Source organism: Mustela erminea, chromosome 10, assembly GCF_009829155.1.
Source record: "Mustela erminea isolate mMusErm1 chromosome 10, mMusErm1.Pri, whole genome shotgun sequence".
In the NCBI taxonomy this organism is placed as follows: domain Eukaryota; kingdom Metazoa; phylum Chordata; class Mammalia; order Carnivora; family Mustelidae; genus Mustela; species Mustela erminea.
Window position 1 is genome coordinate 61,601,941 of NC_045623.1, and position 20,596 is coordinate 61,622,536.

The 20,596-nt window shown below is 43.2% G+C and overlaps 1 protein-coding gene across 15 annotated transcripts in view; it reads right to left on the bottom strand.

The window, feature by feature from the left end:
* Positions 1 to 20,596, bottom strand: part of FGGY (FGGY carbohydrate kinase domain containing) — a 520,049-nt gene that overhangs the window by 61,841 nt on the left and 437,612 nt on the right. The gene's annotated exons all lie outside the window — the stretch shown is intronic.

Consider the following 20,596-nt stretch of genomic DNA (forward strand, 5'->3'; position numbering starts at 1 on the left):
GCCCTTCCAATTCACAGATTCGGATTCCTGCTTTTCCAAATGCGAACACTGTCTACCTCTTCAGTATACTTCATTTGTCATTGACATTTATCAGAACATTTTTGCAAGCCACTAGTTGCTTCTGAATGACCTATTCATTGCAGGGAGGACTAAAGCAGGGAGGAAGGGTGCAGGAGGAGGTAGGCTGACAGGAAACAGAAGAGTTAAAAATGTCCCGGAAGGAGCACTGGACTGGGAGTCTGAGCCTGTGAGGTTCAGCTGGGACTCTGTCATTTGCTAACCGTGTGACTCAGAAGGGAACAAAGCATTTACTGGGGGATTCTCGGCATGAGGCGTTTCCATACACATTATTAATTTACAATCTTGGCACTCACAATCATTTCCATTCCCAAGTTCTTCCTGGAGTATTTATTATGTATAATATCTTTTCTAAATTCCAAATAAACCCCTTTTTCTCTTTGCTTTAAATGGCCGTGTCTGCATCTAAGCACTAATACCCATGAGAACCCAAGTATGATGCTGGTGATACTTCTTCCTAATACACATTAAAATATATACCCAACGATTAGAAAAAGAGTGTCTGCTTGCCAACTCAAGTGATCTTGGGTGCCGTTGGTGGTGTATGTGTACGTCTGGAAGATGCCACACTCTCGTACTTAATTGCCAGTTATGGCTGCTGGACACTTGAGACATAGGCTTTAGAACTCACCCAAGTTTGAACCAACACACCCAAAGCAATGTGCTGGTTCACAGTCTTCTTGTGTTTAGAATGAGTGGGTTCTATAAAACAGACTAGAGAGTACTCCCAAGATTTTCCAATTTCAGGGACACTAACATTTCCAAAATTACTTTGGAGACTGACATACAGTAAGCACATTTTTATTTTGCCAAGTAAGAACTCAAAAAGTATTCTCCTACAAGGTAATTAAAAAAAAAGAGAGAGATAGGACTTTCTATACCAAATGAATGGGAAGAGTCCTTCTCGGTATAATGTAAATCATTCAAGAAAAATATTTATGATGTTCTGCTTCCTGGTCTACATTTCTCCATCTGGTGAAAACTGCCATGGGCCTGCCACAGATAGGCTCAGCACCATGGGCCCCAGATACAATGGGAGACTGCTCTGGCGTCAGTGGAGTCTGAGTTCAAGTCCTGGCTGTGCACTCACCCCATGTGCACCTTTGTGAAGCCTGAGTCTCAGCTTTTCGGGTGTAAACTGAGGCCACAGCTCACTGTGGTGAAGATCAAATGTGGTTCAGTGCAGAAAGTACCTCATACAGTGCCTGGCCTGGGGTAGGAGCCACAACTTTGCTTTTTTTTTTTTTTTTTTTTGCCTTTCTCATCCCATTGCAAGGAGGGTTGCTCTCGGAACACAAAACAGTGATGTACGGGAAAGTGCATTGAAAATGTGTTCTGCGGCTCTAGTTGTTTCTGTGGATCTCAGCTTAGCAGCTACTTCCTCTGGGAAGGGAAACTTTCCTTGGCCCACCAAGCTGGGTAAGAAGCCACTGCTCCTGGTACCACAGTGCTCTGTGCCCTGCATCTGTCTGTTCACTTGCCACACTGTATTCAAATTGCCAGGCAACTTCTCCCTTACCCCAGGAGGCCCCAAAGAGCTCCCAGAGAGTGAGGACCACAGGGGTCTTACTTATTTTGCTGCTTTTCGGCCATCTTACACGTACTTGCTGCCGAACTCAACACAGGTGCACTTTTCATTTGTTAAATGCACACATTAACTGATGGGAACATTGGCAGAATTTTTCCAATTGCTTTGTGGTATTGCTTGATGCTTTGGACCATGGGTTTATGGCAGCATTTCCAATGTTTGGTCCTAGAAACTTTAGCAAAGTAAGATGCTCCAAAGCTAATTCTTTGGTCAAGTAAATTGGGAAAGACTATGCTCTATATGCCTCTCTGTCCCAGGAAATTCACTATGTACATTTACATGGTAAAGTCTTATAAGACTTGCTATAAGGATACCTAGTTATCTTGAACATAGTATTTTCCAAATGAATTCCTTTCATTTTGTAATACACCAAAGACCACTCTTAGGAAAACTCTGGCCTATAGAGAACACGAGCTCTGAGCAAATTTTTCTGATGGTTTCTATCAGTTCTTTGTACTGGTTCTCCTTCCCCCACTTAAACCAAGCAGCTGGAATCAGGAGAGACGTAACATATTGGGTTGGACCAAAAGGCAATGCAGACAATAGAATCTTTGAGAAAACCAGACATACGAATGAGCTGAGCAGTCCAGGAACTGACCAAAAGTATTTTGACAATGACCAGAATGCTCTCATCTCTGTCTCAAGTCAGAGCTTTCACACGTCCATGCACATACATCACTGCAACTGCATTTCTTCCCCTACTCTTCCATCATCATCACTGCCATCACCATGACCACCACCACCATGACCACCGCTATGACTGCCATCACCATGACCACCACCACCATGATCACCATGACCTCACTTCAGTTGTATGGTTCACGGCCTGTGCCTGGCTTTGCTCTAGTTACAGGTACTTCCTGTATTAACGTATTTAATCCTCACAACAAGCTCTTAAGGGAAGGGCTAGTGCCATGTCTGTTTTCCAGAGATGGAAACTGAAGTGTGGAGAAGTTAAGGAAGACTTGCATTTTGTAGGATTGGTAGATCAATATACAGATCTGTGCTAAGAAATCTCACTGATTAAGAATCTGAGCTTGTGCATTTCAGTGACTGTTTCAAGGTGAAGCAGTCTGTGAACAGCCACGTCTATCTGATTCCGGTGCAAGCCCTCTCTACCACATCAGGCTGCTTCCTGGTGTTAATAATACTTGATCTTTGTGAGTTATTTTATGTTTCCTAAGTACTTCCATACCCTTCATTGTTTTTAAATCTCCTGACAACACTTTAGACAAATATGATCATTTTATAGATCTTACAACTGAATCTCAGAAAGTTACTACTGGTCGTAATAATGATGACAATATTAATGATCACTACCTCCCACTTTTGACGAACTTATTGTTCAAGGCAAAACTGCTCAGAAAGGGTAGATTTGGGGCTCAGATGCAAGTCTTCCCATGCCAAGTTCAGAGTCTGCTCCACCCGTGAAAGGCGGGTCTCTCCAGCAAGATTAGCCCAGCTGTGGCCGAGGAGAGAGGTTTACAGCACCAGCTCGGCATTCAGTTGGTGTGGTTTTTAAAGTAACTCCACATCTGTCATTAATTAGAGTTCCCGTTGCCATGGTGATGGTTTATTATTGCTAGGCTGATAAGATGGCCAATTCAAGAATACTATCTTTCTCCTTTTCCCTCTCACTCTCCAACAAAGATTGTTCACTTTCTTTCTCCTTTTACTTATCAAACATAACTGACCTTTGGCCACAAAGCATGATGCCGTGTTCTCAAGCATGGACCCCTGTTGGTTCCCTAGAGATAATCTCTGGAATTTTTTTTTCCTTTTCGCTCAGTGCAGAGGCTTTGTCAGACCAACTTTGATTCACATTTCATTTCTCATACTTATTAGCTCTCTGAACAAGTTAATTATCTTCCCTGGGCTTTACTTTTTCATCTGGAATAACTGATAAGGAGGCCTAACTGGCGAGTTTATTTTGAGAATTTGATGTAACAAATATGAAGATGCTGGCACAGGGTCTGGAAGGTAGTGGATACTCAAGACAGGATAGCAGACGTGATCATTAACATAACAGCAATAATTATTATTTACAAAAAGATGAGACAAAACAGGCATTTAGGGTTGGGGCCTGAGGTCATTTAGCCTTCACTTATTCATCAATCATTCTAATTTCTTCTTCCTCTGAAACTGTCTTTTTCTTTACAGCTCCTAACCCAAGGCTCAGTGTATATTTACTTGTATTTATTTATTTAGCTGCCTCTTAGCACTCAACTCTAAATGTGATAAGAATTGGTGCGAAGGTTATTTTGTTCATCATCGTACCTAAGGGGATATTTGTGGAATGAAGGAAGAAATATTTACCAAGCTGCTATTCCAAGTCTGTTTCTGTGTTAGGCACTGGAGATATGGAAATAATTAAAGCACCATTCCTACCCTTGAGGCATTCACATAAGGGATCTATGAAAATTGACAAAAATAAAGGAAACGAGTCATTCATCCCAACTCCAGAAGGGGTTCTGATAAATCCAGTGGCATAAATGGATTTAAATCTGCAGTAATCTTCTAGCACAAAGCATCAATGTGGTGTGTGGTGTGGATATCTCAAAGCTCTAGGTGCCAAGAGGGATTCAAATTGGTGGTGTTAAGCCCCCCAAAGGAATTAGAAATTCTCTTTGAAACACAGAGTTTATAAAGAAAGAAAGAAAAAGAAAGGGAAGGCCTTTCAGAGGGCTGGCTCCCCGGCTCCTCCCAGAACAGTCTGATCCCCTCTGCCGGTGAAGCAAGAGGTCAGATCCCCAGACGGAAAATCAATCTCTAGTAAGAGTCGCTGGATAGAATTTCTAATTCACCAGTGCCATGACACGCAGTCTGTTTCCAGCCAAGGAAGATGAGGCCCAGAGGCTTTCACTTCCCCAACCCACTGTACACGGTCAAGCCAAGCTGACACCCCCTTGCTAGCAGCACACTGCGTCCAACCGTCACGTAGGCACAGAGGGCCCGTCGTGACAGCCCTCGCACGCACCTTTCTCTGGAAGGCTTGGGTCTTACATTTTTATTTTATTATTGTATTATTAAGTAATAGCATTAATTCTGGGTTGATGCCTTTGAAAAAATCGAGTCCATTGCTGCTAATGCTCTACAGAGCCCCTCCAAGGCTGCCATGCTTACGGGGGTGGGGGGGAGACAGGGAGTGACGGGGTAAGCAGGAGCCGTGGCTCCCCTCTGTCTTTTCAGGTACCAGCCTCCCACATGTCCAACTGCTTTACATTTTTTGAAAATTAGACCTGATTCTTTCAGTGTAAATATGAGGAATCAGAGGCCCGAAGAGGTAGACCTGTTGCCCCAGCTCACACATTAGGCTGTTCTGAACTGAACCACTAAGGATAGGGAAGCTTATTTTTGAAATGTGAGGGTAACTGAGAATCAGAAGGAGCAGTCTGGAGCGAGTGCTGGTGTGAAGAGGGAAAGCTGTTTCAGCTGTAATCTAGGTGGTCTTGGATCGGATTTTATCTGTTAAAGACTTTAAATCCAAGTCTATCCACAGAGGCACCACAGCTTTAAGCGGCTGGCTTTCTGTGTAAGCAGCCAAGTCTCTATAAAATTTCACCCCCAATTCAGTATAACATACATACATCCAGCACCTACTACTGGCTAAGAACGAGGAAGACTTGGCCCCTTATTCAGAACTCCCACTCAAATGGGGTAAATGGGACACTGAAACATCTAAGCACCAGAGATAAGCACAGTGGGGTAGAGAAGGGTAGAGGTGAACCTTACTAAGAAGAGTTTCCCAAGCGACTTCACAGAGATGGGCTTCAGTATTATCCCAATGAGCAGACTCTAGGGTCAGAACATCCAGGTTCATAGCTCACCAGTCTTGTGACCTTGGGAAAGTACTTAACCTCTTTGTAATTCAGCCCTCCTAGAACGCAAAGCACAACTCCTATCAGGACTTCCTGGCACTCTGGTGTGTTAATATACAAAAAGTACAGGGACAGGGGCCGGTGCATACTACATGAATCATTTTCAGAAGCCCCCTGAACAGAGGGGTCCCGGCAAACTACAGTACACTGGACCCACTACTGCCTGCTGTTTCCTCGTAAGCCGAAGCACTTGCTTGAACCTCCACTTCGGGGTTGTCTATGAATTTCTCCTCCGGCGTCTGTAGTGGTTAGTCAGCTTACTGAGATGAAGACAACCGCTATAATCCAATTATCAAATTGTCTGGACTGCCAGGATCTCTCCTCATCAGAGATGCTGACAGGTGAAACTGACACGGCCAGCTTGGTAGGAATTTCACTCTGACCGGCTCCATCCAACACACGGGCTCCTCCCAGCAGAGGTGTCCGCTGACAGGGAGGGTGGTAGGGAAGGGAGAGGGGGTGATTCTGAGCTGGCGCATGGTGGGTTGCTTGCTTCCCACAGCCCAGCGGCATTGTCTCAAAAGGTGCCTTCTCCATCCTGAAATCCTCAAACATGGTATGTCCCAAACCCCCTAAACACAGACAGATGTGCTCTAGTGAAATGAGACAGTATCTGGGGGCATCTGAAGAGCGTTCCCTTCTATTTCAGGGACTCCTCAAAACTGGAGATAAGTAATAAGGCTTTGTTATTACTCCCAGCCTAAATTAATGTATAGGCTATTTTATTAAGCAGGAAGCAGTGTTATCACCCAAGCACTATTATCACCTAAGCACTAATGTTGTTGATTTTTTAAAAGTGAGACTATTAGCCTACAACGTTTTTTGTTTTTAACAAAAGAATCAAGGGATGTTGGGCAAAGGATTCTCCCAAGACTCCTGATCAAATTCCTAGTTGATCTGTTTATAGTTAACCATCCCCACCTCCAAACAACTCAGTTATTACACACAGCCTTCTCTCTGGCTACACCGACCTGGGGCTCTTCCCAGGGGTTCAGCTGACTGTCCTCCCATCCGTGTTTATTCCTTTGCTCTCACCAGCACCTCCAGAAAAGTCCTCTTCCTACTGCTTCTCTGCTTGTAGGTTAACATCTCCATTTCAAGCCCCACTTCTTATCCCAAACCATGCTTTTCTTTCTTCCCTGCTCTGGCTGTTAGCTATCAGAGAGCAGATGATGTACTGACATGCTCTGGCTTTGGGTTGCTTCATTTTTACTCATCTAGCCTATCAGCCACTTGACAGGTGGCTTTTCCTTTTTTAAAAAAATTTTTTTAAATTTTATTTGTAAAAAACATGCTTGGCCCTATACCACATAATCCAGCACTCTGATATCACCCATAGAAAGAGTGTGTGCTTGGGGACAGAAAAACCTGCATTCAATTTCCAGCTTGAATGTTAACACCCAGTAGGACTTGGTGAGTTCTTTCAGTTTTGTGAGTCTGTTTACTCATTTGTGAAAATGGATACAATACACTTTCCAAATATTGTCAGAATTAGGTAAGAACAATTAAATGTCGTCCCATAAGGAAATTTTTACAAGAAGACCACAGCAAGATGAGTCACACATGAGGCCTCCTTACTATCTGCTTTGAACCAGGAAGAAAGCTTGGAAAACTCTGGGGAACGGATGCAATTCTCCAATAAACACAGGCTCTGAGACATATAAACTTAAGTTCAATTCCTTAATATGTGACTTTGGGCAAATCACTCGCCCTCTCTGAGCTTCCACATCCTTATTTGGGGGAGTATGAGTAATCACATACCGAACACAGCGACTCAGGGGGTCCGGGGGATGACGGGAGGCTGTGGTGTGGCTCGAGCTTAGAGCTGGGGATGCCAGGCTGGGGCTGAAACTAAAGCAAGCCTGAATGGCCAGAAGTGGAGGATGAAAGGAAGAGGCTGGGAGCTGGAATCACACGGGAGCTGTGGCAGCTGCTTTTCTAGTAAAGGGAGAGATGACCTAACGATGCCCCTCTTCCTGCCCGTCAGCCTTCCACCGGTGTCCCCCACTGGCCAAACCTACTCAGGGACCAGCTGCAAGGGAGCCTGGGAAATGTAATAGAGAGCAGAGTGTGGCCGGGAGTGGGGGAGGGGAGAATAAAGCTATCTGAGACCAAATAGGCAAATGACCAGCCCAGCCATCTTTGAATAATACATCCAAAGCAATGGCACAGCGTGATTTAGACAGTTGGCTATTAATAGTATTGATATAGATATCACTATAATTTTGTCCAATTCGCACTGAAAGTTTATTCATACCGGTAACTGTGCTAAATACTTTATACGTATCATCTCCTTGAATCTTCACAACAAACTTAGGAAGACGCACTCTTAATAGTCTTATTTTCACAAATGAGGAAACCAGCTCAGAGTAGAGAAGGGGTTGACCAAAGACATGGCTATGGCTTCTGAACACAGGGTTAGAATACAGATGTAGGGGATCCTGTGCCATTAACTGTGCTCTTGGCTGTGGTTCTAGCTATGACTTATAATATGAATCATAGTGCTAACAGAAAAAGGGAGGGTACTGGAAAAGCGGAAACTTCTCATAATTACTGGGAGGATATTTTGAAGACCTACACTTCCAGGGATGAAAGCCTAGAACACTGTGAGCATTAAATGTGCCCTTAAAAAAAGTAGAGATTTTTAAAAAATGCATCACCTAATGCAGTTTATGTAAGTCCATGGTGTTCCCGCTTGAAGGCAACAGGGTATTTTTGCTAAGAGGATGCCAAGTTCAGTGGCCTCTGTAGGCTTGCTGTTTACTGATACTTGATATGCCTCAACATCTGTTGCCCTTCTCGATTGATGGGTGCTTCATTTTAGCACTTCCCCGATGCCAGGCTGCTGAAAAGCTTTGGTACTGAGGTCCCATAAGACACTCTTGGGTCACCGACACAGCTTCGCTTGTAAAGCTGGCTGAAGGCAGGAATATTGAGGGAGGAGAGGTGAAGGGCCATGCCATCCAACAGCCCTGCTGCATGTTCTCAGCTGTACCCCTAGGTCAAGTAACACCTTCAGAAAGTTATAAACCCCTGTGATCCTTTACTTGAAGTCAAGTTTCAATATCATGCTCCAGGCTCTTCACAAAGTAGTATATGATGAATTCTGCTGCTTTTGTGAAAGTTCCATGGAAGGAATTTTTAGGTTGAATTTTAAAGGAATAGCAATTTTAGAATTTGGTACCAGGGAAAATGTAGTCTCTTTTGGTGAGCTGGTATACTTTCTTGAGTCCGTAGAGACCATATGACTTGACACATTTCCCAGTTTCGTCTTGGCTGCCTAGAGGCTCAGAGTAATTTCCTTATTTATGGGTCAGAGACCTAGAGGCCAATCTGCCCCATAAATCTGTTTGGTTTGGCACTCCCCAATCCAGGGTTAAAATAATCTGAATTTCAACGTCCTCAGGCAGAGTATACACTCTACAGCTTGGCGAAGAATCAAATCATTTTTTTCTTTGCTGGTATCTTCCCATGTTTATATGGATTACCTGGCACCTGAACACCTATGAATTTGAGGATCCCCTGGTCTAAGGGTTGGTGTATTCTCTTCTTTCTACATAGTTTCTGATTTTTGAGTTTTATTTTGCTTAGTTTTATTCTGCTTATTCAAATATTATAAGCTTCCTCAAATCCTTTAAGGAAGTAGAGTATAAATGATAAATAAAGAAATTGTTTTCTTCCCTGAGCAAAATGACCAAGATCAGTACAAGCAGCTGCATTTTCACGGCAGCCAATGGCCGGTCATTCCTCTGGTCATTTAGCCCCACCTGCTCAAGGGTTACTAAGACTAAAGGTTACTATACCATGGTGGGCTCAGCCATACCTTTCCCTCAAGCACAAACAAGAGAGAATTTCTTCCTTACTCGTGAGTGACGGGCCTGGACATAGTCACATGATGTCTGTTCTGTCTCTAGCACGTGTGACATAAATCTAGCTCTAGGTGCTCTCCCAAGGGCCGCAGGGCGCCAGTGGGGTGGGCCTGCCATAAGACTGCCTGAGTTGAAACCCTCATTCCACGCTAGCCCACGTTGTGACCTTAGGCCAGTGTACTGGTGTCTTGATGCCTCAATTTCCTGCTTTATAAAATGGGACAACAGCACCGCCTACTTCACAGGTTTGTGACGAGGATGAAATTAATACAGGAAATGACGTTAGTGTTTTCTTGTGCACCAGGCAAGTTTGCAGCGACTCAGTGGGTCCATTCATACGAAAGTGAGGCTCAGAGAAATTAAGTAGTTTGCCCACCTGGGTTTGTTCACAGAGCTAGCTGGCCGAGAAAATGCCACACCCCAGAGTGTAGCAAAGTCACTTAGAGGGCTACCTTTTCTCTTCCGTCCCATTATTTCCTCTCATAAGTCCAAAACAGATTCAGCTCACTTAACCCTCTTCCACTGCACCCCCATCCCTGACAGGCAGCTAACAGAACACCACACAACTGAAGCTCCAACAATTACTAATATTTATTAGGTTGAGCTGAAATGGAGAGAGATTTGTGTAGGAGTGAGGCACGGGTTCCTTTCTCTGCTTTCTAGAAGCCCCTCCACTGCAAAGCTTAAGAGCAGACCTGGGGCCATCTGGCCCCTCCCCTAAGTTCCAGCTCCTTCACTAGCTAATCCTCCATGGCCCAGTTCAAATGGACTTTTAAGGACTTCCCCAGAAGACACTTGTTTATTGGTCCATCACCCCACTGTATAGCAACTGTAGTCTAAACAAATGATATCCAACATTAACTAGACACTTCACATTACATGTCCTAACGTGTTCACTTCTTACAACATGAATTGTGAGATGATATCTCTATGATGCAGATACTATGGTTATCTTTTATAGATGAGGGATCTGAGACACAGATAAGTAACTCACCCGAGGTACATACAGAGCCATGATTTAAGCCCAGGCAAGGCCCTAAAGTCTTTGCCATTCACTTAGTATAGAGTTTTTCATAATGGTATCTGTCTGTGTCTATTTCCCCCACACTAAGTTGGAACTACCTAGGACTGTCCTTGTCGCATAAATGACTCCTGCTGCTGAACCCTAGCTTAAAGAATTATAAAGGGATGGGGCACCTGGGTGGCTCAGTGAGCTGGGCATCTGCCTTTGGCTCAGGTCATGATCCCAGTGTTCCTGGATCGAGCAGACTCCCTGCTCAGGGGGGGGGAGTCTGGGTCTCTCTCTCCCTATACCCCCTCCCTAGGGTCATGCTCTCTCTCTCTCTCTCAAATAAATAAATAAAATCTTAAAAAAAAAAAAAAGAATTAAACAGGGATCCTTCTCACCTACTTGAATCAAGGCCTACATGCACGCCTTTCCCCACTGAGTCTGCTGGCATCTGGCTAGCAGAGCCCACCCGAACCCCTGCAGCAATGGAGAGCAGAAAATGCATCCTGACACCACAGGAAGGACCGAAGTAAAAGGTACATTAATGGGGACAAAAACAAGCCAGTGGAGTGATTAATTTGGCCTCCCCTTCAATATTATGTTTACACAAGTTGATTATATAGCACTTAATTACTAATTTGCCCTACTTAAACCAAGAGTGCTTTTAATTTTTAATGAGATAAGGGAAGAAGATGCCTTTACTTAGTAAGGAGAGCTATTTTATTTCCTTCTCTTGTTTGGCCCAGCCAATTAATAACATTTCTAAGGAAATGCATCTCTCTCATGAATTCTTTCTCCCCACCATCTTCCCGACCTCCCAGGTTTACAAAGAGATGGAAACAGACAACAGGCCACTTAGAAACAAATCAGTTTCACCTTCTGATCTGGCTGGCTGGGTCAGGAAAGGCCTTGTGAAATGTAGAAACATGGGACCTATAAATGGTGCTATCTGATTCTTGGAGCATGGGGTACATCTTTCCCAAAAACCATGAGTTGGTAGTTACTGACAACACAGAACACAGCCATGGGCGTCCAAACAAGCCAATCCCCTATGATCCTGCATTATTTCCTGGATGTGAATGTCAGGTAATTTTAAGAACACCCCAGGGCAAGTCCGAGATTGGCATCAGATCTGGACTTGACTGTCAGCTCTGCCGCTTACTGTCAGAACACGGACACATGACTTAAACTTCCTGAGACTGGGCGGGCACCTGGGTGGCTCAGTCGGTTAAGCATCTGCCTTTGGCTCAGGTCGTGAACCTGGGACACTGGGATGGAGGCCTGCATTGGGCTCCTTGCTCATCAAGGAGTCTGCTTCTCCTTCTGACCCTCCCTCCTCTCATGCTCTCTCTCTCTCTCAAATAAATGAAGTCTTTTAAAAAACTAGAAAAAAAAAAAAACCTTCCTGAGACTCAGTTTCCTTACTGTAAAGGTGAGGTGAAAAATCTAACTTTTGAGAATTAAGTACCATCGTTATAACACCTTAGCACAGTGCCCTGCTCAGAGAACCTGCAGGACAGTATTAGTCATTTTTTTAGTGGAGGTACGGCAGGAAAATGGAAGCAGGAATAAAGGAGCACCTTTTGAGGACCCTAGGATGTCTGTTCTTGTCTGCTGTGGCTTCTCCATAAGTCTCATTCGGATAGCCTCGCCATAATGCCGTAAGGAGCCTGCCCCAGAATGTGAACGGATACCCAGACTCTTTCACCGAGAACACTGCAGTGTGAATGTTCTGATGCAAGTCCCTCACCTCATCACCAATCAGTGACAAACCATTCACAGATGAGCCTCTGGTCCATAGTAAACCTAACAGCCCAGCTTAGATGCCTGAATTGGTCCTTTGTATGTGCTCCTGAAGACCCCTTGCCCACCCTTCTCTGGGCCTTGCCAGTCTCCCTTGTACCAAATGTATCAATGAGTTCCCGCTAAGTCCAGCCAATGAGGAAGCCAGCTGTAAATCAGAGAGTGGGAGGAAAATGAGGTCAGTTACTCAGTTTTCCTTCCTGAGTCACCAGCAAACAGGTTGACTTAGTAGTCTCCACACAGGCCTCTATTCTGGGGTTCTAGAAACTGTACTCTTCACCTCTTACGCTCCAACTGTTACAAACCCCAGGGTACCACATCCTCCCCCGTGACTTCTCCATGCCCTGGTCTACAGTCTTGTACAGAGTCCCTCTACTAAATTCTCTCCGATTATCCTAATATGAAAGTGCCTTCTGTGCAGGTGTAGACTAACACAGTGACATTTTAAGGTATATTTAAATTCTAGTGGTCTATTTTTTAAACAACTATTTATTTATTTATTTATTTTTAAAAGATTTTATTTATTTGGATTAGAGAGATTGAGCCTGAGGCGGGAGGGTCAGAGGGAGAAGCAGACTCCCCAGTGAGCAAGGAGCCCAATGCGGGGCTCAATCCTGGTGTCCCGGGACGTTTAGCCAACTGAGCCACCCAGGCGCCCTGTAAACAACTAGTTTTTTAAACCAGCAGTAGGTTCTTTAAACAACAGCAATCACACTCAGCCCCAGAAGAATCCATTTTCATTCATGACAAAGTTGAATAACCCTTCGCTTTGAAGTCCTAAGCCAAGCCTTGGATTCCAGCTCCATCCCTTTCAGCCACTGGCTCTGTTTGGTAGGTCATTTCACCTCTGCCGCCTCCCTTGTACAATTATTCTAACAGGATAGGAAATGTCCTCCTATACGACTTTTAATGTCGTATCCAATTTCTAAATGTTCGAATTTCTTGGCTATGCATATTATGAAAGACATGCCATTCCACTTTCTGAACACAAGGTTCTTTCCTACGCCTCGCAGAGTTCCAAATACCTCAGATAAACAAATGCAAAAAATTTTTTCTTTCTTTTTGAATATTTCTTGATCACTTGCCTCCATGTTGCAAGCAAAACTCTTTCATTGACCTCAGTACACCCTCTGTACATCCCATGACCCGGAATCCAACTTTGTCCAATGGAACGTGTTATGTAGGTACGTATGTACGTGTGTATGTATGTGAGTATCTGTGTGTATCATCTTTTGGGGCCTTTTCCCAATTAAGAAAAATTCCTGACTTACCTAAAGGTCTTGTTTTTCCTGGTCTCCTATTTAGGTCCACAACCCAATCTATTGTTCTGAACACTAAGCTCATACATCAGGGGTCTGCTCTTCATGAGTTATGAGTAGTGAGAAGGGAAAAAAAAAATTATATCCAACTTACTCACTTCCAGTTTATTCCAAAAGGGGATTTTATTATGGATGACCATTACAATAGGAAATCAATTACTTGCAAGCCTTTGTTTCCACAGAAAGATCTTATACAGCTTTTTAGATTTGCACCAGTATGAAACAAATGGTATCTTGAACAAAACAAAGTTAAATAGTTTGGTAAACTCTATTTTTACAGTTCTGTAACCCTTCTAAGTTTCTAAAGGCCTCAGTTGAAGTTTGGCCCTTGTTTGCTGTTATAAAAAGTCCCATTCTTAAGTTGCTAACTAAAAAAAATGGGAGGGACATACTTGGGGAAAAAAAATGTTTGTTAGCTTAAATCTTTGTATTAATAACAATAGCATAAAAAGTGTCTCTTAATTAAAGCTCTGAATTAGTTCAAGTGCTTTTCTGTATCTACCTCCTTAAAAAGTAAATATAGGTGGATTATGATTAAAAGGAAATAAATAAAATAAAATAAAATAAAAATAAAACAATACAGGTGGACAGGGTGTGAAGTCTTTCCCAGGCAAAGGAATTAGAAAATTTCCAAACCAAAGAGGGCATACTTCCTATTTTTTATTTCTAAACTTGATAGCCAAACAGTGAGGACAAATGTGTGCTGTTGAGAATTTCTGTAAACCACACCACCCTGTGAAGGGCAGCTGCACTGCCATGCTGAAATCCATGCCTTTCCCAGGCAAGTGTGTGTATTTACTGGGATATGGTTTGATGGAATAAAAAGAACATGGACTTTGTATCAAGTACATCTTGATGTTTCAGAGTCTCGTCTGCACACCGGGGACTGTCATACCTCCACTCGATCCACAAAGAGTCTATGAATGGTCAGGGATGGAAAGTGGCAGGCTCTGCTCCTACATCACCCTGGAAGGAGCAGCAGAGTCAAATGTTATATACTCTCTACTGAAATAATTAGAATTTTGAGCTAAAGTTTTGACTTTCATACTCATGATTCCATTCTGCAAAATAGATTGGAACAGGAGATTTACAATTAATCAGAATCTGAATACATCGCCTTTTTTATTTTTTGAGAGTGAGCGATACTTGAAAAGAGAAGAATGTACTGTTAACCAGGTGTGGCAATAAGTCTAACGAATGTTAGGGCCAGCATCACATTCTTAATTTAATCCTTCTTTAAACTACTAATTCTCATTCCAGGATTTTCTGTTGACTTTCTATGAGGCATTGACATGTGGGACAGGACACTCAGAAAATTCAATCAGAAATCTGAATCTACTTAATTAGAAACCAGAATCTCGTATCTCCAGAAACACACGCTTAAGCAGCAAAGGGCAAAAGGCTACTAAAGAAAGTTGATAATATCAGGACCATATGTGAAATGAATAGGATTATAAAGGGCCTGAGGATGAAAGCTAGATGGAACTAAAATTCACAGCAGTAGACTCCTCGTATGAGAGAAATGGGAGCCCTGGATTTTCATCCACCGTCGGTGGGAGGATAAGCCATTAATATGGATCCGAATTCTAAAAGTTGGGAAACTTTTCAGCCAAACAATTATATCTCCCTAATTTATTTTATGGAAATAATTTAGGGTATCTGCAAAAATTCAGCTACAGAGATGTCAGCTGCTGCATTCTTTAAAATAACAGACACAAGGCAAATATTTAAAATGAGGGGATTGCTGAAATAAGCGGATATAGCCCATGGGATATAAAATTATGCGACCCATAAAAATGACAAATAAAAATGTTTACTACATATTTTTGGGTGGGAGAAAAACTACAGAAGATGATACATTGTATGAACACATTTTTGAAATTTAAAAAAGTGTAAAGCGGTTTAAAATTATGTATAAAAATACTAGAAGTATAAAAACCAGAGTCTTCCATACTGGCAATTTTAGGCTAGTAAGATCAATGTTTTTGTATTTTTTTCAGCTTTGCTGAATTTTCTTACTTTTTCCCAATGAACACAACTAATAATTTGTAGCCCAGGAAAGGGGGGGGGGCGCGAAGCAAATCAAGAGAGAATGTGCCAAGAAATGGGACGGTTTCCAATTTCCGAACATCCCGTGATCTGTCAGTCTCTTCAAACCTCCAGCAACGAAAATCACTATCATCAGCTTCACTTTGCAGAACGTAAATCAGGCAAGTAGCTTGTGACAGAAAGCCAGACAGATCTCAGACTCACAGAGAGAGGGCTCCCACAGAGTAAGACAGAATGGAGACGTACTGGGTCAAAATGAGATCACAGGCTTTGTAGCACAGAACAGGTGAGGAAGAGAACTGGCTCTGAAGGAAGTAAACTTTTAAAAAAAAAAGAATAGAAGGAGAGGCTTCAGAGAAGCCATGCGGATGTCTGTAAGGCCTGACCTCCAGGCCAGACCACTGTGGTCAGTGTGGATGGTTTCCCTTGTGGGCGCACATCACAGCAAGGGTGAGTAATCACGGCTCTCAACAGGCCACTTACACGAGTTGGTCTGCAAGACACAGGAGTCTGTCTGGAACGTGACAAGGAAAGCTGATGGTGGGAACACACGGAGTCAATGGTTTACAGAGGTGGCAACCCTCACGCCATGGGGGGAAGAAAGGTTTTGATTAACTGGTTGATTCCAAGGGCTTATTTTCTTTATAGTGGTACGTGCCTTACATTGATCGGGAATTCTTTATCTCTTGTTACAGTCCCCTTTTGCTGATTTCTGTTTCAGAGGCTTCCTCCGCTGCTTTTTTTGGGGGCGGGGGAGTAAGGAGCGAATGTCCACATAAATAGCACTGTTAGAATTAAAGCTTTTTTTGAATAAATAGATTGGGAACAACAACAAGAAAGCTCTGTCTTTTAAGATAAGAAATTACAGAAAGCTGATGACATCTGCAGGAGCTTGAAGGAAGCAGAAAGTGGAACGTCATTTTGTATTTCTGCCTCTTTGCCATTCGACTGAGTTTTCTTTCATAGCATCTTGAAACTGGTTTCTCGTTTCACGTGTCCTTTGCATTTCTTCAAACTTCACTACTCTCTGTGCCTAGAGAATGTGAGCACATTGGTATTTCATGAACTTTTTTTTCCCCCCCAGTTTGTTCCTTTTCCAAGGAGCAAAAAGGAGGGTTTTCTGGGAGCCTAAAGAAGGGTTATGGGATGCTCCCAACTTTCTAATCACTATTATTTGCTTTCTAGGACATTCAGAATTAGAGAATCATTTCATAGTGCATGGACAGCCAAGGGAGTGATAAGGGGTGACTTCTGGGAGATCAGGAGAGGTCAGATAGAGAGGTCACAGAGGTCAAGACTGCATGGATTCCATATTCCAGTGAATAAAAGGAGGAAGGAAGATGCCCCTTGAGTCTCCTCCCACTTACTCAATAGTTGATCTTTTACCATGAGGTGGCATCTCTGTGGTTTGATTCCATTCTACTGATTAAGCTACAGATCTGAGCTATCTGTGAACATAACCATGCCATGGTACCTGCCACACTATCTATTGGAATAGAGTTTTGAAAACTACTAAATGGAGAACACCATTTCTAGAGAGAGACAACTCTTTAAGAATTATTAGTCATTCTAGTCTTTAATGCAGATGGATGGCTACATCAGTACCCTCTGTGGGATCCTCATTTGAAAGGGGGACTAGCAGGAAGCTTTTGATGTCTAAGGGATGGGAGGGCAGGAAGGAAGCAGGAGGTAGTGGGAGAGAGAGACTATGAGGATGGCCACATGAATGAATAAAAGAATAAGAAGTGGAGGCCAGGCACTGTTGGCAGGCTTTAAAATGTGAAATAGTCATGGCCCCCATGCTGACTAATCTCTCCCCTTAATATTCCACCAAGACATTCTACCCACGATCCCTCTTCATCTGATAAAATTTCCCCAGGACTGCAATAGACAGACAGGTTTTCAGCTATTATAAATAATAAAACTGCAATTCTAAATCTTTCTGACCTATTGCTATCACTATAGGAAGGCAGAGGGCTCTACCTCTTACTCATTGGCCCAGAAAATCGGGAAACCCTGTCTTCCCTAAGATCTCTTTCCTAGGTCTGTAGTCTGGGTCTTCTAAACTCTTCCTAGTCTTTCATTCTTCTGGAGGAGATGAGTCTGGCAGGGTCTACCAAAGTCTGTGCACTATGGTAGTGTGAAGTGAAATCCTCCCTCCAACCACTGAATGTGTGGTCTATGAGAAGAGAAAGCAACATTGAGTTGCTCGCAGGAATTGCTCAGCTTTCTTACAGGAAGGGGTAGCAGGCACCTTGAAGACCAAGCAGGATCTCTCAAGTTCAAAGGACGAACTGTACTGAAGTTCTAGTTGAAAAATATGAATCACAGGGAGAAAGCAAATCCATCGATTTGCCAGAGCCTTCAGCTCATCCCCAGACCTGGGGCACATGGGGTTGGTGCCTCTTCTTTGAAGAGGGGTGAATGAAGACAGGCCTACGTGCATTTACATTTCCAAAGTGGTTCTGAACATCATCGCTATAGCGATGTTGATAATTATACCTGGGGCTCATTCAGGTCATTAGAGTTTTCAAGGCTCTTTATCTCAATAGTCCCACACGAGTGGCAATTTTAAAAAGGAAATAAGCAAATTAAGCAAGTACCTGGATAGGCCAGGTGACACTGCCTGAAGACAACAGCAAGCAAGCACAAGGGTCAAGACGACACGGTTCTTTTGGGGATACAAGGACAGATGAGCTTTCAGTGCTCTCTCAGCTGGGGACTCTCTTTACTAGATTATAGCGTCTCCTAGAAATTCTAGTCACATGGGGCTCATACTTCTTTGGTTTTAACAGGAGAGAGGAGCTTGTCTTTAAAATGCTGTAAGACTTGCAGCTGCTACTCGAATCACCAACCCCAATATTCGATGCACCCTATCTAAGATTCTGTTCCAGAAGATTCACAGAAAATCTCATGTACTGACGATGATGTCAGTGTGGAATTAAGTTCAGTTTCCACTTAGGGAAAGATGTGAGCGGAATCGTCTTGGAGCTAGAAACTCCAGACTTGACCAAGATATCACTGAGGTCCCTAAAGTCACGGTATTGCATTATCTATCTCATGAAGCAGGCCCCCTCCCACACTACTCTTTGTTCAAGCTGCAGACTGACTCCTGATTTGTGACTGACGGCATTTTTTTCAGAAAACACAGCTTTAAACATTTAGGAAGCCAAAAACAATTTTTAACACAAAAAGAGAGAGGAAAAAAAAAAAAGTGAACATAGTATAAAAAGAATGAAAAATCGGGAAGGGATATAGATCCAGAGGACCTCAGTTTCAATTTTGCGTCTGCCCTGTACTGCAGTCTTGGGAAAATTACCGAAAACCCCTCGGAGCTTTGGTTTCCTCTATACAGAACACAAGAATGAAAACATCTTCTCTTCAGGCAGAGAGACCGTCAAGATCAATGAGATGCCTTAGTCCGCCCATGCCACTGTAATGGAGTGCCATAGACTGGGCATGTAAACAACAGAAACTTATTTTCTCACGGTTCTGGTGGCTGGACACCCAAGATGAAGGGGCCAGCAGGGTCAGGTTCTGGGGAGGGCTGTCTTCCTGGTTTGCAGAGGGCCTCACATGGCAGAGAAAGCCCCAGTTCTCTGGTGTCTCTTCCTAGGAAGGGCACTAAGCCCGTCATGCGGACCCCACCCTCACAGTTTCACGAGACCCCAATCACTACCCCAAAGACTCAATTTCCAAATACCATAACACTGGGAATTAGGGATTTAACGCAGACACATGGGGGGACGTGTTCAGGGAACAATATGATGCCAGACTACGCAGGGCCCCTCAGAGCATCTCTATGGTTTTGGTTTAGCTACTACTTGTCCCCGGAAGGGCATCTCGTTGTGAGAACATCTCCATAAGCGGACCCATCAAAATACTAACTGACAAATCATTGACAGTTCAACAATAAAGAACTCCATGCAGTGTTTTTGAGAGAATACCAGAAAATCCAGAAATCGTTGAGAACTGAACTGCACCAGCTGATTATAAACTTCAGTTAAAAGCCACTTAGCATTCATGACTTGGGAAAGGTATTTCACAGACATCGTTCCCCAGGTTTGGCTACTGTGCAGGACATCACACGTCTCAAAATGTGTACAAAGTGCACAGATAGCGAATTAGACTTGTGCACCTGTGTTTCTAACAGTGTCCCCTTTGGTTCTGTTACCTTTTTGGATCTCTATTGTCTAAACTCTGTTGCCCGTGTAGATTACAGATGCCAGGAAGATCACAGGAAGAGCTCCCAGCACAGTTACTAGTACACAAATAGCACTCTAGTGACTAGGTTTCCGGTGGAAAACCCGGCTTCTCATCCTGACCTGGAGACCATGGATAAGTCATTTAAGCTCTCTGAACAAATATTTCTTGAACTCTCTGTTGAGGCTGGGTAGCCAGACTCCTTGGTTCTGGCATTTACTAGCTCTTCCAACCAAGGCCAACTTATTTCACTTCTTCATGCCTTAACTTCTTCAACTATAAAACGGGAATAATGGGACTATCTGTACATTCCTGATCTAGAGAAAGAACTCATAATGTACTCCTGATGATTATTACAGATAAAGAAATGGAGTGAAGAACAAAATGGTCAGGTCACAGAGCTAAGGAGGCAGTCAAGACAGGATCTGAGCCCAGGCAGCCGGAGTCCTCCTCTGCTGCTTCTCCACCTTTTCATGAACCCATTGTTAATATTATTATTTTATCACTCAGAGTCTCTCCATAAAACCTACGTATGAGATGTCTCTTTTGCAATTTGGTGGCAGGAAAAGCCTTGTCTCCCACAAGAAACTAACATTTCCTCTTTTTTGAAAACAAGAATTACGCAATTTATCATGGGTTCGTTTTTTGTCTTGGCTGCCAGGAAGCTCAGAATCAAATTCTGTGCTCCATCACGGCCACTGAGTTATTTCCTTCTTCCTATATCTTTGTTCCTTATTTTCCTCTTTAATTCTTCTCCTTCTTCTTCTTTTTTTTTTTTTTTAACTCACATTCTCATTTGT